At 35.0% G+C, this 19,057-nt stretch overlaps 1 protein-coding gene across 6 annotated transcripts in view; it reads right to left on the bottom strand.

Annotated features, from left to right (window-relative positions):
* CCSER1 (coiled-coil serine rich protein 1) overlaps positions 1-19,057 on the bottom strand; it is a 1,291,789-nt gene that overhangs the window by 1,168,436 nt on the left and 104,296 nt on the right. Inside the window, exon 1 of one of the 6 annotated variants that reach the window (XM_053666407.1) lies at positions 9,370-9,395. The exons of the other annotated variants lie outside the window; for them this stretch is intronic. The gene's annotated coding sequence lies outside the window, so the exon portion shown is untranslated. Of the gene's footprint in view, positions 1-9,369; positions 9,396-19,057 lie in introns of those variants that run through there. 6 annotated transcript variants of the gene reach the window in all.

The following is a 19,057-nucleotide window of genomic DNA, read 5'->3' as shown; positions in this document are numbered from 1 at the left end:
AGACACACACAATAAAAGATCAGTAACAATCAGTAAAAATGTTGAGATGTCCTATGTTGTGAGGTAGAATGTTTTAGAATCAATAAAGATACAGTCTTAGGTTTAAGATGTTGTAAAGATCACTACTGACAGGTCATACTTTCCCCCAAACCCTTAATGTTCACTATGATCAATGGCTTTGGGCAAATGTATAATAACACATATCCATCAGTATGGTATTATAGGATGTTTTTTAATTGTCCTAAAATCCTCTGTGTTCTGTCTAGTCATCCCTCCCCTTCCCCACTAGTTTCTTCATGTTTTAGTTTCCTCAACAGCAAAACTGATGTGGTAATAACTCTTCAAGCAAACACAACAATAAAGTAATACGACAATACATACATAGTATGGAAAAGACTGCTCAGTGTTTCTTTATGTACTGTTTTTAAGTCCCATACATACAGGTACCTGGTAATTTTCTTATTTTTTGCCATCGTGACTTCTATACCTGATGACATGAATCTACCGAACTATCAAAAGAAGTCTCATGTGCCTTCCTCAATGTTCTTTTTTAAAGTTTAGATAAAGCTCTACTCCAAGACAAACTCATTCAAAGTTAAATGGCATGGAAGGGAGGCACAACAGAGAGTTTGGACACAAAAGGATATTGAAGACTTGGGATTCTTTGGAGTCAATGTCTCTAAAACATTTGGGTAGCATCCACTCACAAATAATTTTAATTTGCATTACTCTTAAAAATGAAGGGAGACAACACTACACTGGGCATCTTCTGTGCTCCCATCACAACACAGTGGAAAGATCCAACAACCTTAATGCCAAAGTGCACAGATGCCTCCTTCCCGTCTTCCTTCTATGCACTTCTTGCCCCTGGAAGTATTACTTCGGTTGATCTGATTTACTGCACAAGAGGAAATCACTACTCCAAGGCTGGATTTGGAGTTAGGGAGAATTACCCTCATGTCCCAAGCTTAACTTCAGAATGTGTTTTTCAACAGAGTCAAAGTTATGCATATTTAGGAGATAATGTAATAGGATGTGGCTGTGTCATACTAACTACATATATTAGTTATTGTGAGTTAGCCTAAAAAATTCATTATTATGACATAAAATTTCTAAAGAAAAATGTTTGATCAGATTAAGAACCCCAATTTAAAAATCTGTTTTAGAATATGTAAATGAAAATACTGAAATTAACAATAATTTACAAACACTGTAGAGGAAATAGTTTTATGACTTTTCTGAGCCACATGACAATTAACTTTGATTCTAGAGTAACAATTAACATTAAGTTATATAATGATCATTATCAAGGAAAGAGGGGAAAAAGAGAGGGGAAAATGATTTAGAATGTTTTAAAAACCCGTTCCAATACTTTTATATTGGAATTTTAAGATGAATGATGGTAGTCCCTGTCCCATTATCATAAGAATTATATTTATTAATGCTGTGTTTTATACGATGATTACAGTCTTAAATATTTAGCTAAAGTCATAAGTGAGATAATTTAAAGGTGAATACTACAGTTTCAAGGTCCTCACACCTAGGGCTGTTGAACAGCCAAGGAATTTAAGTACATTGTTGCAGAACATCCAAAGGCTACAGCAGAACTAGATCTGAATTCGAAGGGCTAAAAATACTGTAAGGTTATAACTGAAGTGTTGAATCAGAGCCTCAGGATGTGACTGTCAGAAGACAGCAGTGCATTTTATTCTATGTCTGTATTCAATCAAGAAAAATGAAATACAACGATGAACCAAACTATTTTTCCTACAAAATAGTACTATAAAAGAGATTCTTATCCTTAAGTTCATGCAATTAATATTTCATAGAATAAAACATCTGGATTCAGCATTAAGCATAAAATGTTTACTCACTATACCCAGAAAGATACATTTGGCTTTCAACTAACACTGAACATAACCTCATGGTAGAATATAAAATGTTTGATTTTAATTTCTGATAGATTCTTTCACTGTCATTCTTTAAAATATAGCAATATGAGCAGAGATACCTTTAAAATTATTTGATGTAATTACCTAATAATTAACACATTTTAATTTCTGTATCATTTTATTTTAGAGTAAAATTACTATTAACCACCTCTAATTTTACACTGCTGAAATTTAAACGTTTACCAACAATTCACCAGATTCATTTTTAAATACCTAAGTCATATTTGTTCTCTAACTTCATATCTATATATATCCACAATTATTGTAAATGTTAAAATAACCCTTCTTAAATGAATATATTTAAATATAAACTCTCATCTTAAAACCCTTTTAAAAATAAAGTTTTAAAGATGAAATTAATTATATTATACTGCCCTGGCTAAAAAGGCAGGCATAATTATTTTGGTATAATTACTATATGCCAATTATACTAATTTTGGTATAACTACTATAAGAACTAGAAATGGTCAAGTAAGAGATTACAAGTACTTCATGTCCTTTTCTCCTCAACAGAAACCCTAAAAGGGTTTATATGTTCACAAAAGGTAAAGATTGTAATATACAAGCTAACTGAAATTCAAGAATAGTCTTTAGTAGATATTATTTTTATTCTTGTTTATGAAGATGGAATAAAACTTATACCCCTTCTTTAAAATAAAGTGGATAAAGAAGAAACAGCATAACATGGGTTATGTTTAGTGAAAAAATGTAATTCAAAATATATTAAAGAGACTTCTTTTTTGAAGGAATAAACCCAGAATTAATATATCAATTTAGAAAATGAAAAAATAAAAACTTTTAGTTAATGTCAAGATAACCTTAACATTCTGGAGAGGAATACTAAATTCTCAGATGGGTAGGTAGACAGACAGACAGACAGAAAGAAAAAGAAATGTTTCAACCAACTCCATTCAGAACATCACCCAAACTCACTGAAAAAAATTAAGTGTGCCACATAGCTACGTATACATTGAATAGGACAGTGGATTTGCCAACTAACATCAGATAGAGGGAAAAGAAGCTTAGAAACATAACCACCCCCCAAAAAACTACAAAAAAAGCATTACTATAAATAGGAAAGTATAACAATATGAAGGATGCTCTTGTTAGTTCTAACATTGTTAGCTGGTGTTGTATAGGATGTACGGGGTGACAAAAGTAATCCTAACATGAAAATACTCCGTAATGAACTAAACTTTTATAATGTTAATAATAAAAAAATTCTCCTATCAGTTAATAATACAGTATCTCCCCAGAAGTCATATCAGTGTCTTTGGGAGTTAGACTTTTATTGTAAACAACCAAAAAAATCAATGCAAATAAAATGGCAGGTTCCAAAGTGAAATTGCAGAGTATACAAAAATTGTAGGAATTCATTAAATTCACAAAAGTGGTGAATAAAACTGTTTAAAACATGTACAAAGCCATTGACAAATCAAAACTATAAGATATAGCCTTATGGAAGAAGAGAAAATAGAATACCTGTAAAATTTGTGCAAGACAAAAGCCTTTTTTGAATGCCACAGCTATGTCCTTGAAGAAACTGATGAAACCCTTAAATATCTTCACTAGACAGTCTCTTTATGATGGTGTTCCACATCACGGGTGCAGTGAAAGATATTGCATCTTCTACTGCATCCTCTGACTGCAAAATTGCTTTCCGAAATCAACACTTGATTGCCTTTTTTCCACTCCCTGTATTGAAGTCATGGTTGCAATTATCATCTAAAATATATTTTACATTTTATTTCATTTTTTCAGGCAAAGTTCTAAACTTTTTCCAAAGCATTTACTCTGAATTTACACCTCTATTTTATATATATATATATATATATATATATATATATATATATATAAATTATATATAATATATAGTGTATAAATAATATATAAATAAATATATATGTATGTGTGTGTGTATATATATATATATATGTTCATATATATAAAGTGGCAATATTTCCTGAAACAACTATTTGTACCAAAACTAGTTACATAACATTAAGTGTTTCCTTAAAGGAATATATTATTAGGAATTTACAAAAAATTCACTTACAGTTAGAATGCATCTCATTTTCCTGTGAAACTATCTTCTAAGCTATGGCCAAACTCTTATTTAGCAGTATCTCTTGCCAGATCAACTCAAAATTCTACAACTGGACTCTCTGCCTCCATACCTTGTCCCTCCCCAATCTTTTATGCATACCAAAGATATTTTTTCATGTTTTTAAAAAATATTTTTATCATACCCCCCTCAAAGGTCTTTGAAAGTCTTACCAGTATACTTAAGTTTAAATCCAAATAAGATATATACACTTTACAAAGTCCTACTTCTTTGCTTTTTATAGCAGGTTACTATCCTCCCTGCTTGTGCTGTTTCAGCCACAATAGCCTTTTTTCTCTTTTGATGCCCGCACAGAAAGCCTTTTCATTTACTCTTTCCTTCTCTACTCCTGGATTTGTACATGGAGGGCTCATTCTTGTTATTCAGGTCTTATTTCAAATTATGCCTCCTCATAGAGACCCCTAGATCGCTCTTTATGTCAAATTGTTTGTTCTCTGACCTCATCACTCTGTTTAAGCACATCTCCTTACAGCCCCTAATTGCCTGCTCCATAGTATTTACTCACATCTCAAACTGTCTTGCTAACCTACTTCCTTCTTTGCCTATCCTCTGCCTCTCCAGATAGGCATATGAGTTCCAAGTGGGCAGTGACTTTATCTGCCTTGCCCGCCACTGTACACTATCACTTAGAACAGTATCCAGATTAAAATAAGCAATAAAGAATATTTAAAAGATGAATGAATAAAATTGAAATTATTTAAAATTATCTCTAATGTTTTTATTAGAGGTGCATTTCCAAAGTTTAAACAATTATGAGTTAATACTTTGTTTTTATTGTTTAGAATCATTTGAGGGCCTGTCATCTAGTTAATCCCTAGATACATCAATTCTTTATATGTTTGCATACTTTCTGAATTAACATTAAAATAAGTCTTCTGTGTTGTCTCAAGTGTGAAATGTTCTCCAAAATGTCTATAACCCAAGACTGCACTGTCTTAAAACAACCATAAAAACAGCTCAAAACAGTGAGATAGAAGGATTTGGAAGACACAGAAATGGGCTCTTAACATTTGATTTCAGCTTAATGCCACCCTAGAACCTCTGACAACAATTTAAAGTTACATCAGACAAACATTAAAACCAAAAAGAAAAGATCCCAAGCTTAACATTAGAGTTTTATTCCACCATCCACGTTTGTGGTGAAGTGAAAATATTTTTCCTGATAGTCTATGACTCATCTGCTGCACCAAAAAAAGAGAGAGAGAGAAGAGGAAAGGGAAAAAAACACACAAATAGAAAAAAGAAGAGAATTTTGGCCTTGTAAATTATAAAATGAGATAACTTGTATGTATGTACTAGTCAGAACATGGACATTTCTAAATATATTTTATATGATTCATTTTATTATTTTTCATCTATGAATATCAATTTTATTTTCCCCCCAAAATCCCTTAAAATCATCTGAATAGTTGAAATATCCAGCTTTAATGAATTCATACATAACTAAACAGGGTATAATAATTATTTTAAAAGTTGTAATTTTAAGCATTTCTCCCTAGTGCATATAGTAACAAGGCTGTTGTTAGATTTAATTACTTAACTTACCATGAATTACTTTTATTAATTTCAAAAGACCTTATCACAAATAAATGCAATTCCATCCAAGTTCAAAGTTTTAGTTTTAGTTTATGGTCAAAATAATAAAGTGCTTTTAGTATAATAAAATGGTCCAAATTAAATATATTCCAGAGGCAAGAAATTCATACAGAAACATAAAAACAACGAACCTTTAGTTTGGAAATTTCTAAGAGTTAATGTTACCCTATATGTGTAACCTTTTAAAGGCCCACAAGCTCAAATTATACTACAATTATAAAACTGCCTTTAAACAGAGGGTTCTTATATGCAAATCTTTTTAGAAGCTCTCAGTAATCATCAGACATTTCCTACTACTCCAATAATACTAAAGTATAATTTTATTCTTTCATATAAATGTATCAAGAGACAGATTTATTCAGACATTATCCTAAATATGTGACAGGTGTGCAAAGGATAAAATACAATCCCCATCTATTTAAACAGGTACCACCCCCCATAATTTCTATCCTACTGAATTGATCCTACACAAAAATCACAGTAAGAATATGACAGTAGAGTCTTCTTTAAACAAATACTAATACCTGTCTTCGGGAATAAGGTTATATCTAAGCAACACAAACTAGCCGAGGCAAGTCAGGCTTTCACTGTGTCTCATACATTCTAGAGGCACAATGGGTGTATAATATGTCTATGAATGTTGAGTAACAAACTATGTAGGTACACTTTATAATTTAAAATGTACCTTATGAAAATAAAAAGCTCCTTATGAATGAAAAACCAAATATAATAATACCATATCAGTTTACACAGTTGATATAAAATATTTCTCAAATAAGTAATTCAGATATTGGGTAGGTTGGTTAAACTGTTCTGAAGACACACAACTGAAAACTGTTCATCATTGAGAAAGATTATGAAAGCATTTCATGACAAATTTTCAGTTGAAAACACATTATATAAATGTATACTATGATGATATTGAGTAGAACATGGTATGCATATGAGGGGCTGCCATATAGTTGCTCTGCTCAGATCTTCCTTTAAGAGAACGAGCTGTGGGGGGAGCATTACTGATTCACAGCTCCACAGCCACCACCTTTAGATCCACCGTGCTGAGGGCACCCTTCCCCAGTCTGTCCTCAGTCAGTGACTGAGCATGTGGGGGTTCCTAGAATCAGGTCATTCCTGCTAGACAAAGGATTTTATTAGGGGCAAAATTCATTTGAAGACGTCTCAATGGACTGGCTGAGACTTTCTCAAATGATTTTGCTGTCTGAGCTTCTCCCTACCCAATTTCCTCCCACCACTCTTTTTACAGATGTCAGACCATCATAGTGTGAAAACCTTCCAAGACTACAATGGCTTGCTCTCCTTTGTCCTTCACAGGTGTCTCCTCCACTAAACCTCTTGCACATCTGGTTGTATTCTTATGTCTGTTTCTCGGGGACCCAAACTAATATAGCAGAAATCATTACTTTCATTTGTATAGAAAAAAGGCTCAAAAGAACTATTTCAACCATTATAACTATTTACCTCAGAGAAATGCAACTATAAAAGAGACAATATTATTTTTTTATCATGACACACATTTAATTTTTTAAATTTTTCATACTTCTCTTGTAACAATTTTAAATTAATAAGTCATTGAATAATAATGTTTCTATAATGTCATGTCAGTTGTCATCAAATACAAACTGAAGTATCAGAGTTATTATTCTATAAAAACTGTAATATATTTGCTAGCTACCAACTGTGTAGCATCTTATCATCAGTCTGGAGCCTTAACTGCAAGATCAATTCCTTTCAAATGACTAGACTTAACAGAAAACTGAGCAGTGAGGTAATTTTATGTCTCAACTTAACTGGTCCACAGGCTGCCCAGATATTTGGGACACTGGTCTGCTCCTGCCTTTGTCCTGGGACTCAGAACGGAACTTACACCACAGCTCTCCTGGGTATCCACACAGCTTGCCAACTGCAGATCTTGGGAGTTCTCAGCCTTCATAATTACATGAGCCAATTTCTTATAATAAATCTCAGTTTCTCTCTCTTTCTCTCTCCCTTTCTTTCTCCTTTTGTGTCCTTCCCTTTCCTTCTCCCTCTCCCTTCTCCTCCCTTCCCTCCCTGCCCCTCACTTTCTGGAGAAACCAGACTAATAATGGCTGTATGTTACCTAGCCCACAAAAATATATTTTCCACTACCACAACCAACATAAATCCCTGTTTTGCTTATTTGAGTTTTAAGGATACTGAAATATATTTTGTTTGCTCCCTTAATACACATTTGTATTAAGTGTCCATTTGTACAATGTTTTAGAAATTAAAAAAACTGTACAGAGTCCCTGTCCTAGAATTGTAAGTGTTTATTTTAATAACTAATGTTTTATAATAAATAGAAATGCTGACTTGATAGATTACGTTTTATGACATAGAACACTGATATCACATGTAATCTTTTTCATTTGCTAAAATCATGTTAATGCTCAAGAAACTTTTATACTTATTAATACCACTATTTTCTACAACAATGAATAAATAAAACCATTACTGATCCACTTTATAACTGTATTGTTTATTAATTGTCCATAGCAATCTCAAGGTGAACTATGTAAACATTTCTTATGACTAGTCTTTCTTGATTCTCAGTTTCTCATTCTTAATATAGGGTTAATAATAATTATCTCCAAAGAAACATTATCATAACAGTTTACTCAGAAAGCCTGAAATGTCAAGCACACAGGAATCATCTGAGGATATAAGAGGAACTGCTGGAAAAGAGCAATGTCTTCAGAACAAATGGACACAATCCAGAACCAATACTTAAACTATGGAGCCAGAAGCACATTAGTTAGCCTCACTGACTCTGTTTCTTTATCTGTAAAACTGAAGACAACAATGCCCATCCCACAGAATTTTACCATAGATTAAATGAGATAATATGTAGATAGCACTAGAATAATGCCTGGAGAACTGTGCTCTGGCCTGGCTCTTATATCCTTTGTCTTAACTATCTGCAAAGTATGTATCTTTGCACTAAAGAGAATAGGCCAAGTCACAAAGCCTGCTGGAAATATCCATGACTATAAGGCATAGCTTCCTTCATCATTCTAACTAGCCAAGTTAAAACAAGAGAACTACAGCTGCATCTGGAAGAGTACAAATAAACATGTGTTTGAAATCTGTGAAACCTAAGGAAATAAACTAAAGAAGTTGAGAAAAAAATAATTTCAGATGCAATATAGCAGAGCTGGAGTTAGGCTGCTAAGGTATATGCCACAGTCCCATCATTAGCTAGCTGTGAAACTTAGGTATGTCACATGAACACCCACAGTTTAAGTTTCTTCTTCTATAAGATGGAAATACGTTCCTACCTATTGTGACAACTAAACAATAATACACACATAAAGTGGACAGTATCAGAGACACTGAAAGCGTACATTAGATAGTACCATACTTGTGCAATGGCTATCGATGGTCTGTTTTCTAAAGACTTCCCTTGATTAAACTGTGCTCTTTCACTCTACTCTGGTTGGTCACAGTTGTAATGTTGGTGTGAGATACTGCATTGAAGGGAATGCATTCCTTTGCATTAAAAGGAATCTGTAATTAGTAGATTCTGCAAAGCTTACTCTAGGAACAGAGATCTGAGATTGTTAAAAAGGGCAAATGCTGAACTTGCAAAATATTTTGGTAAATGTCAAAACCTTGCATTTATCATTTTGATTTATACAGTAAATTTTTAGAATTACTAACCTTATGTTTGAGATGTCCTAATTTTTATAGGCTGTATTCCTGTAAATTGAATACAATTTATTGACAGTAGAACAAAGAGAGTGAAAATGCAAACATATATTCAAAACAAAGTGGCTTGACACTATGAATCATTCCATTATTGAAAATTAACTATTGTTCAGATTCCATGGTCACTAAGCAACCTTCTGATTGTAATTTTACTTCCCATGTTTATCTCTCTAATGAAGAAAATATATGATGTTCATGCTGATTCAACTAGTTCTTTCTTTGTAATAATTATAATTAGTTTTGTAAATTAATAAATTGGATGCTGGTAGTATTTTTAATGGGTCTGGGAAATAGTGTTAATCAAAGTATTGTACTGTGGATGACAAGCAGCAGAGTAAATTTTTCCCTGGCATGTGCTTTGAAACCTTTATCATTAAAAAAAAAGACACTTACTGGTAGAGGCAGAATAAATAGAAACAGAAAATATATGTTCATAAAATGAAATATAAGCATCATCTCTTGCTGGTGTGGCTCAATGAATTGAGTGCTGGCCTGTGAACCAAAGGGTCACTGGTTCAAGTCTCACTCAGGACACATGCCTGGGTTCCAGGCCAGGTCCCCAGTTGGGGGCATATGAGAGGCAACCACACACTGATGCTTCCCTCGCTTTTACTTTTTCCTTTCTCCTTTCTCTAAAAATAAATAAATAAAATCTTCTTAAAAAGATAAGTACTTTTAAAAAAATATATATATATTGATGTATACTTTATAAACATATACAAATTTTTGTAAAACAAATTAAATGTTAAGAATGCTACATGAGGAATCTCTTTCAAGAACTCTTTTGGGATTCCTTATTTTTCATATTCATATTTTTTCAATTACTGTTGATAGTCAATATGGAATTTCTTATTTTAAGAATTAATACATTTTTCATAAATATATCTACTCTAAATTTCCTCTTTATAGATTTGTTCTACTTAAAATGTATTATGCTTGCAGATCTCCACATTTTACCTGTTCATAAGCTATATTTCAAAACTTCATAAAGATACCAGTAATATTCAGTTAAATATTATTTTTTAAATTTTTATTATTGTTCAAGTACAGTTGTCTCCATTTTCCTGCCACCCCTTTCGTCCACCCCCCACCCTCCCCTCCTGCCCTCAAGCCTTTACCCCCTTTGGCTTTGTCCATGGGACCTTTATACATGTTCCTTGATGACCCTTTTCCTTCTTTCTCTTGTTAAATATTCTGTTAGACTCCCGTGGCTACTGATCCTTTAAAAATGGCATTATGCATATTAAACTGTCCAACTTTGTTTTTTGAGAAACAAAGTTGGGCTAGGTTAATCAGGAGCTTCCACAATCTAGATCATATTTTCACTTTCCAATCATCTTTGGTAAGCATTACCAAACAACAATAAACACTTGAACTCCTTAGTATAAAGTTGCTTTACAAATCCAATGAATGAATAATCCATATTGGATCTCTGAAATTCCTTGGTTTTTCACACCCATCTAAAGTCCCAGTAACTTACAGAATATTTCAAGTTTACGATGATCATTTGGAGAAGGTGCATTATGCAGACAAAAAACAAATACATTTGAAAGCATGGTTCCAGAATAGAGGTATAAAAAGCTCCCTCGACCCCTTCCTTGGGGAAACAACCGTAACAGGTAAAAATTATGTAAAACAACCACATCGAATGTGGAGAAAACTTCTAAAGAAATGCAACATGAGAAACATGTACTCAACAAAAGTTCATAAGTCTCAATAAAAACAGTGAAAGTCTATGGCATTTGAGCAATGACCCCCTTCTGCCTACCCAGCTCAGCCTAATGGAAGCTCTACTGCAAGGATCAAGGATAAGTACACAGATCTTTCTCCCTCCCAAGATTCTACTCTAGGGCTATGTTTTCTCCCCAAGAGGAGCAGTTCATCGGTGTTCCTCATTTTGCCCAGCTCAGTGTTGCCAAAACTATTCCAAGCAAGAACAAAATGACTACGTGCGTGTGTCTGGATGATGGCACTTGGCCCTGATCACCCGTGCCTAACGAAGCTCCTAACATTCAGGTTCAAGAAAAAGGCAAGAACAAGGACTACCACCCCTTGTGGTAATCCTTGTAACAAGGGTGTCACCCTACACAGTGAGCCACTGCCTTCCCCAGTTCTGAAGCAATGGTTCAAGTGTTCTCCCAGAAGAAGGGGAATGCCATAAGAACAGAATGTTCTGTAGGTCTCCTTAAGGAAAGTGATTTTATTCAGGCTACATCATTGAAAGTGCAATTCTAAGGATGCTTAAAAAGACAGAAGATTTTATGGTGATAAACTGAGACTAGTTGCTCCATGAGAGTTAAAAAAAAAAAGGATAACAGCAGACAAGCTACAAGTTTTAACAGAGAAAAGTCTTGTCCCAAAAAAGGCCTATGAAATTGACTTAAATTTAACTGGATCATACTGGAGAGAAATCATTTCCTTAGGCGTTGTTCAAAACAATAGAGCAATGTGAAAGCAACTAGAAGAGGCTAACAGCTGGGGATGATACCAGTGGGGATAGATCAGTTAGATATTTACCAGGGAAACCAGAGTAAGAGACAGTCAAAGAGAGACTGACTGAAGCTACTTTGACCTCTTGATACAAACAGATGTCAGGGTGGCTATGCTCATGCCCAAGGCTGTGCCCCTGAGGAACAACATCAGAGGCTACAAACTGTGGGAGAAATGGACTTTATTAAAATTGGGGGAAATTACTAAACAAATAAACAAACAACAAGCATGAGAAAATCTTGAAAACAGCAAGAGGAAAACAATTTGGCACACAGAAAGACATCCTCTGAAGAAATACTGGTTTTTCCTAAAAAACAATGGAGAACATAAGGCATTGAAATGATATTTCCAAAGTGCTGAGAGGAAAAAAAGTCAAGATTTTCATATTCAGAGTTTTAGAGAAGATGGAGGCATAGGTAGAAACCTTTGCTTCTTTGCACAACCAGAAGGAGGATAACAACCAATCTAGAATCAATAAGCAACCAGAAGCGCCAGAAAATCAAACCAAGGAACTCCCCAAACCAAGGAATTAAATAAGAAATGAACCAGAACAATCAGACTGGCAAGGCAGCAGGCTGGCCAGCAGAGAAAAACCAGGGCAAGTCAGTGGACCTTGGGTGCAGGGCTGGCTGTGGCCAGTTGGCAGGCTGCACGGCTGCACAGGAGGGGGTGACTTAAGGGGTAACTGAGACAGAGTTGATACAGCAGTTGCTACATTGGGAGAAACTCCCAGTCTCACACAAGAGTCTGACAGAAAGTGTGCTAGAGACAAGCTGCACTGTTCCCTCTATGGCCCCTCCCCCACAGGCAGGGACACAGTGCAGCAAGGAGGGTTTCCCTGCCTGGGTGAATACCTCAGGCCCCCTTACAACTTATCAGCTGTGCCAAAACAAAAAAATGGGGCCCAATGAAAGAACACAGCATAACCTCAGAAAGAGAACTAAACGATGAGGACATAGCCAACCAATCTGATGGCGAACTTAAAAGCCCTGGTAATCAAAATGCTCACAGAACTGATTGAGCTTGGTCAAAAAATGAAAGAACAAATGAAAGATTCCAAAAGTGAAATAAAGCAAAATATTCAGGGAATCAACCATGACAGGAAGGAAACCAGGACTCAAATCAACAGTTTGGAACAAAAAGAAAAAGTAAACATCCAACAGAAAAAGAATGAAGAAAGAAGAATCAAAAAAAGAGAAGAGAGGTCCTGGCTGGTTTAGCTCGGTGGATTGAGTGCAGGCCTGTGAATCAGATGATCGCAGTTTGTTTCCCAGTCAGGGCACATGCCTTGGTTGCAGGCCAGTTCCCAGCAGGGAATGCACAAGAGGCAACCATACACTGATATTTCTCTCCCTCTCTCCTTCCCTTCCCCTCTGAAGATAAATAAATAAAATCTTTTTAAAGAAATTTTTTTAAAGTGAAGAGAGTCTTACAAACCTCTGGGACAACCTGAAACATTCCAATATCCGAATTATAGGGGTGCCAGAAAAAGAAGAACGACAGCAAGAAATATTTGAACAAATATTGAAGGAAAACTTCCCCAGTCTGGCAAAGGAAATAGATTTCCAAGAAGTCCAGGAATCTCAGACTTCCAAAGAATTTGGACCCAAAGAGGAACACACCAAGGCACATCATTATTAACTTGCCCCAGATTAAAGACAAAGAGAGAATCCTAAAAACAGCAAGAGGAAGGGGGAGAGTTATCTACAAAGGAGTTCCCATTAGACATCAGCTGATTTCTCAAAATAAACCTTGCAGGCAAGAAGGGGCTGGAAAGAAGTATTCAAAGTCATGAAAAGCAAGGACCTACATCCAAGATTACTCTATCCAGCAAAGCTTTCATTTAGAATGGAAGGGCAGATAAAGTGCTTCCCAGATAAGGTCAAGTTAAAGGAACTCATCATTACCAAGCCCTTACTATATGAAATGTCAAAGGGACTTATCTAAAAAAAAGATAAAAAAATGAACAGTAAAATGACAACGAACTCACAACTATCAACAAATGAACCCCAAAAAAAAGAAAAACAATAAAAACAAAAACTAAGTAAACAACCAGAACAAGAAAAGAATCAGAGAAATGGACCTCGCATGGAAGGATTTCAGTGGGGAGACAGAGGGGAGGAATGGGGGGGAAGGTACAGGGAAGAAGAAGCATACTTGGTAGGCATAAAATAGATGGGGAGAGAAAAAATAGTATAGGAAACAGGGAACTCAAAAAACTTCTATGTACAACCCATGGGCACAAACTAAGTCAGGGGGAATGCTGGAGGGTTAGAGGGCAGGGTGGATGGGGGATAAAGGGAGAAAAAAATGGGCAAAGTGTAATAGAATAATTGATAAAAATGCTTTAAAATGTTTTCCTATTCAGCAAAATAACCTTTCAAATATGAAGACAAATATACACATTCTCAGATCAGTTATTAAAAATTATAAAAGACAATATAACTTCATCTTCTCCTTCCTTCTCTTGACTTATGTTAAATTAGTTGTATAAAATAAAATGTATTTATATAATTATATTGTTGAACTTATAACACAGAAATATAATATATTTATAACAACACAAAAATGCAGGAGAAAAGTCCTGAATACTGAATTAATAAAATGACACCTTATGGTAAAGTGAATCCACAGAAACAAATAAAGTGGTAAATAAAAAAGTAAACATAACAAAACTCTATAAATATATATTGGCTCTCCCTTACTCTCAGCTTTCTTAAAATACATAAAACACACCCAAATTAATAATTATAACAATGTATTATCTGGTTTGTAACATAAGCTATCTCTCTGTGTCCTTCACTATCCACACACACATAGAGCGTGCATGTATATACTTCTGTGTGCATGTATACACATACACACACAATAGGAAGCAAATGCAGGGCCATGCAGGAGTAACATTTTGATAACTCATTGAAATTAAGTTAACGTAAATCTGAGTAAATTATGATGTATACTATATGTCCTATACAAAGTAAGAAAAGAATATATATTTTTACACACACCATATATGTGTGTGTGTGTGTGTATACACACACACACACACACACACACACATATATATATAGTATAAAACAAAAAGTTAAATGGCAAACATAAACCTAATCATATCATCAATAACATTAGATCTGGATGTATTAAACAATCCAATCAGAAGGAGAGTCTTAGCAGGGCAAACAACAAATAGCATCCAAAATATGCTGTCTATGGGAAAGACATTCTTTATGTTCAAAGATACAAACAGGATGAAAGTAAAAGTATACCATACAAAAAGTCATGCTGAAAAGCAAAAATGGTTACATTACTATCAGACAAAATATACTGTGAAAGAAAATAATAAAATTCAGTGTATCAATAACTGAACAACTGAAATCACACAAAGTGGGTTCTTCAACCACAAAGAAATAAAATTAGGAAGTAATAACAAAAGAAAATTTGGAAAATTCACAAACACGTAGAAACTATGTAACATATTCCTAAATAACCAATGTGTCAAAAAATCAAAAGGGAAATTAGAAAATTCTTTCAGATGAATGAAAAAAAAACAAAACTTTTCAGATGCAGCATAAGCAATGCATTGAGGAACATTTATATTTGTAAACATTTAAAAAGAAATATCTTAAATTAATATCATTACCTATTACCTAAGAACAGTAGCAATGTAAAAGGCAAATGAAATCTAAAAAAAAAGAATAAAGGAAATAATAAAGATTGCTGAAATAAACAAGTAAAAAACAATGCAGAAAATCAACAAAAAAGCAAACAAATCTTCAGCAAGATTGAATAATTTCAGCAAATTTCAGCAAAATCTTGTGCAAGACTGACCAAGAAAAAAGAGAAGACTCAAATAATTATGATAAAAAATAAGAGAACATCACCATCTACCTTACAGAAATAAAAGGAATTGTAAGGAATGCTTTGAACTTGATGAAAAGCATGGATTAAAAAAAAAGACCAATGATCAAATTTGACTCAATAATAAATAGAAAATCTGAATAGACCTAAAACAACTAAATATGATTGATTAGTAAAAATAAATAAATAAATAAATAAATAAATAAATATGATTGATTAGTGATTTAAAAATTTTTCGCAAAGAAAGGCTAAGCCCACACCATTTCATTGGAGAATTCCACCTAATATTTACATAATAATTAATACTGACTTTTCACAAATTTCCAAAATATAGGAAGGAATGCTTTTCAATTCATTCTATAAGGCCAGATTACACTGGTACCAAAACAAGATAATGACATGGAAAAGGAAACTGAAGACTAGTATCTCTTATGAATTTACATGCAAATCCTAATAATCATAGCAAAAATCATAATTCATACAGCATTATGAAATGGAATTTTTCCAGAATACAAGGTTGGCTTAACATCCCAAAGTAAATCAATGTAACACACTGTATCAATGGAATAAAGAAAAACAGCACATGATTGTCTCATAAAGGTAGCAAAAGTATGTGATGAAAAACATGACAAAAACTGTCAAGAAAGTAAGAATAGAAGGAAACTTTCTCAATCTGATAAAGGACATGTACACAACATCCATTGTTGTCATTATACTTAGTGATAGAAGCCTGAATGTTTTCTACCTAAAATTAGGAACAAATAGGGATGTCCATTCTCATCATGTCTTTTCAGTATCATACTGGAGATTTTAGCCAGGAAAGAATAAAAATAATAAAAATAAAAACAAACAAACAAATGAAAAGAACCCAGATTGGAAAGAAAAAATGTAAACCTAACCCCACTTGCAGACATGATGTTACAACCCAGCATCCAGAAAACCCTAAGGGTACACACACACACACACACACACACCTATTAGTGGTATGCTTTCCTTCCTGAACATGACAAATAAGAAAATTCAATTGCTACAAAGATCAACTTCCCCTCTGAGCTATCCTTTATCTCTCCAATTTCTCTGATGGCTAATATGAGTACAGCTGTGAAATACAGTCTATATTATGAAGAATTAGAACTATATCATGTCTTTGCCACAGAACAGTGCTTTCATTTCCCTATAATTATAACTTGCACACTTGTTACCAAAGTGAGGGGCTCAGGAAAAGTAACTAGGAATTTCAATATTCTACATGTAAGTCAGACAATGGTAAAGGAAAGAGTTCATTTGGAACTACCCTCAGCCAGAATCAGGTAGTGTATAAGGTAGGGTTAGGGTTAGGGTTAGGGTTAGGGTTAGGGTTAGGGTTAGGGTTAGGGTTAGGGTTAGTAGAGGAATGGGACCTAGGTATTTAGTGGCAATACATATCCAAGAGTTCTGACCTGAGCAGAAGATCAGTGGTAAGTGTCCAACATTTTTAAGCTCTCTGCTTCCTGCTGAGTAAATTACCAAGTATATCATGATTCTGAGGTGGAGTGTGTAATTCAAGGCTAGCAAAGCAAAACCCAGTTAGGAAGTGGGAAGCAAGCAGCAGTAGTCGAGAAACATGAAGAATCTACTATGCAAAATTACCATAAAAGGGGGTGGAGGAATTGAGCAAAAAGGAAAAGGACTCATAGACATAGACAACAGTGTGGTGATTGCTGATGTGAGTGGGGTATTTTCCTAGATTGTAATAGGAAAAACACAATAAAGATTAAATCAAAAAAAGAATCATTTATGTCAATATTTTCATCTTTAACCCTTGTAATTTAATACCTTAACTCACTCAACACATATTAATTAAGAACCTATTATACGTCAGGCTCTAAGAAGAAAATGGTAGGCAACAAAGAAGGTCCTGCTGCTGCTGTTATATTATCTGTTTCTAAGGTCCATTCCCCAATTTACCACATTTTCACTTTCAACACTTACACATAGCAGTGTTTTGATGATTTATGCATGTGTATATATGTAGGTGCATATTGACAATGAGTTGAAAAACTATACTATTGGCAAAAAAAAAGTAACAGCTATCTTGGCCATGAAAGTTCTATTTATCACCTCTACCAATTGTTCCAACAGTTTATTTCTCTGACTCTATTGCACCACATACGAGTGCTTAAAAAAGCTTCAGATTAGCCCAAGACTCACTTAATCAATAGGATGCAAAATATGTAAGCAGACAGAGATTAGGTCTCACATTCAGATTCCAAGAAAAATGCACGCAGGTAACAATGTTCTGATAATAGTGGCAGAGAAAAATCTCATTGGTAACTTTCCACATCTTGCCAACCCATACCATTCTTCTTGTCTCCACTTCAGATTATCCTGGGACCTGTACTGTTGGGGACCACTCTGCCTGGTTTCAGGAATTGTAATTCTACCCTCCCCGTGGCTAAGGATGAGCGGGTGGCCTCCAGAATGTGAGCCACAGGGGACAAAGCTTGTCTCTGCTAGCAAATGCTGCCTCAGTTTCCTCTCCCTGCCCCCAAAGTATGGTCTGTGTTGATGACAGGTAAGTCTCCTCACAGAGAGAGGGGCACCCTAAGCCAGACTCAATCACTTGGGAGGCCATCATGAAAGGACTCGTGGGGCTGCAACAAAGAGGGAGCAATGGACCCTTGTCCCCCAGCTATGTGACATAGCCCAAGTCCCCATGTCCTCTGGGAGAAGCACTTCTGAGCTCTAATCCACTTAAGCCTGAATACCTGATGGGGAGGGGTACAGCTCCTTGCCTTGCTAGAGCAGATCCCGGGGAAGGGGGGGAATCTGGCATCACAAAGAATTCCTCAAAAACCTGTGAAACCAGCTCTGCTAAGACTGCTTCCATTCATATGTTAAGGGTCTGAACAGGAAACCCTAAGGTTTCTGCAAAATCCCTTCCTGACAGACACTGACTCAGACTAAGCCCTCAGATTTCTTTGTAATGTTATCTACTATTTGATCCTTGCCACCCTGTACTCCTGTGTATTATAACCCAATAAAAGTCCCTGGAGGGGGGGCTCAAGGCCTTTTTCCCCTGAGTTGCTCAGGGCCCCTCCATTTTGAGGGACTGGCCACCTCTCCTCCCCAAGCAGATCATGTCTTGGCAGTGTTTACTTCCATCCGTGGTGGACAGGGGGACTTCCGAGAAAAGTCGCCCCCCACACTATACTTTGCTCTATCTACACACACTCCTTTTCTCCTTTCATCTGGTCCCAGTGAGATGACTCTGATGTATTCATCTGTAAATCTATGTATTCATCCTAGGTTG

The sequence above is a fragment of the Artibeus jamaicensis genome, unplaced genomic scaffold (assembly GCF_021234435.1).
Source record: "Artibeus jamaicensis isolate MK-2021 breed Jamaican fruit bat unplaced genomic scaffold, CSHL_Jam_final contig_452, whole genome shotgun sequence".
Lineage (NCBI taxonomy): Eukaryota > Metazoa > Chordata > Mammalia > Chiroptera > Phyllostomidae > Artibeus > Artibeus jamaicensis.
Note: the sequence above shows the minus strand (reverse complement) of the source record. Positions and strands in the feature narration are given on the sequence as shown.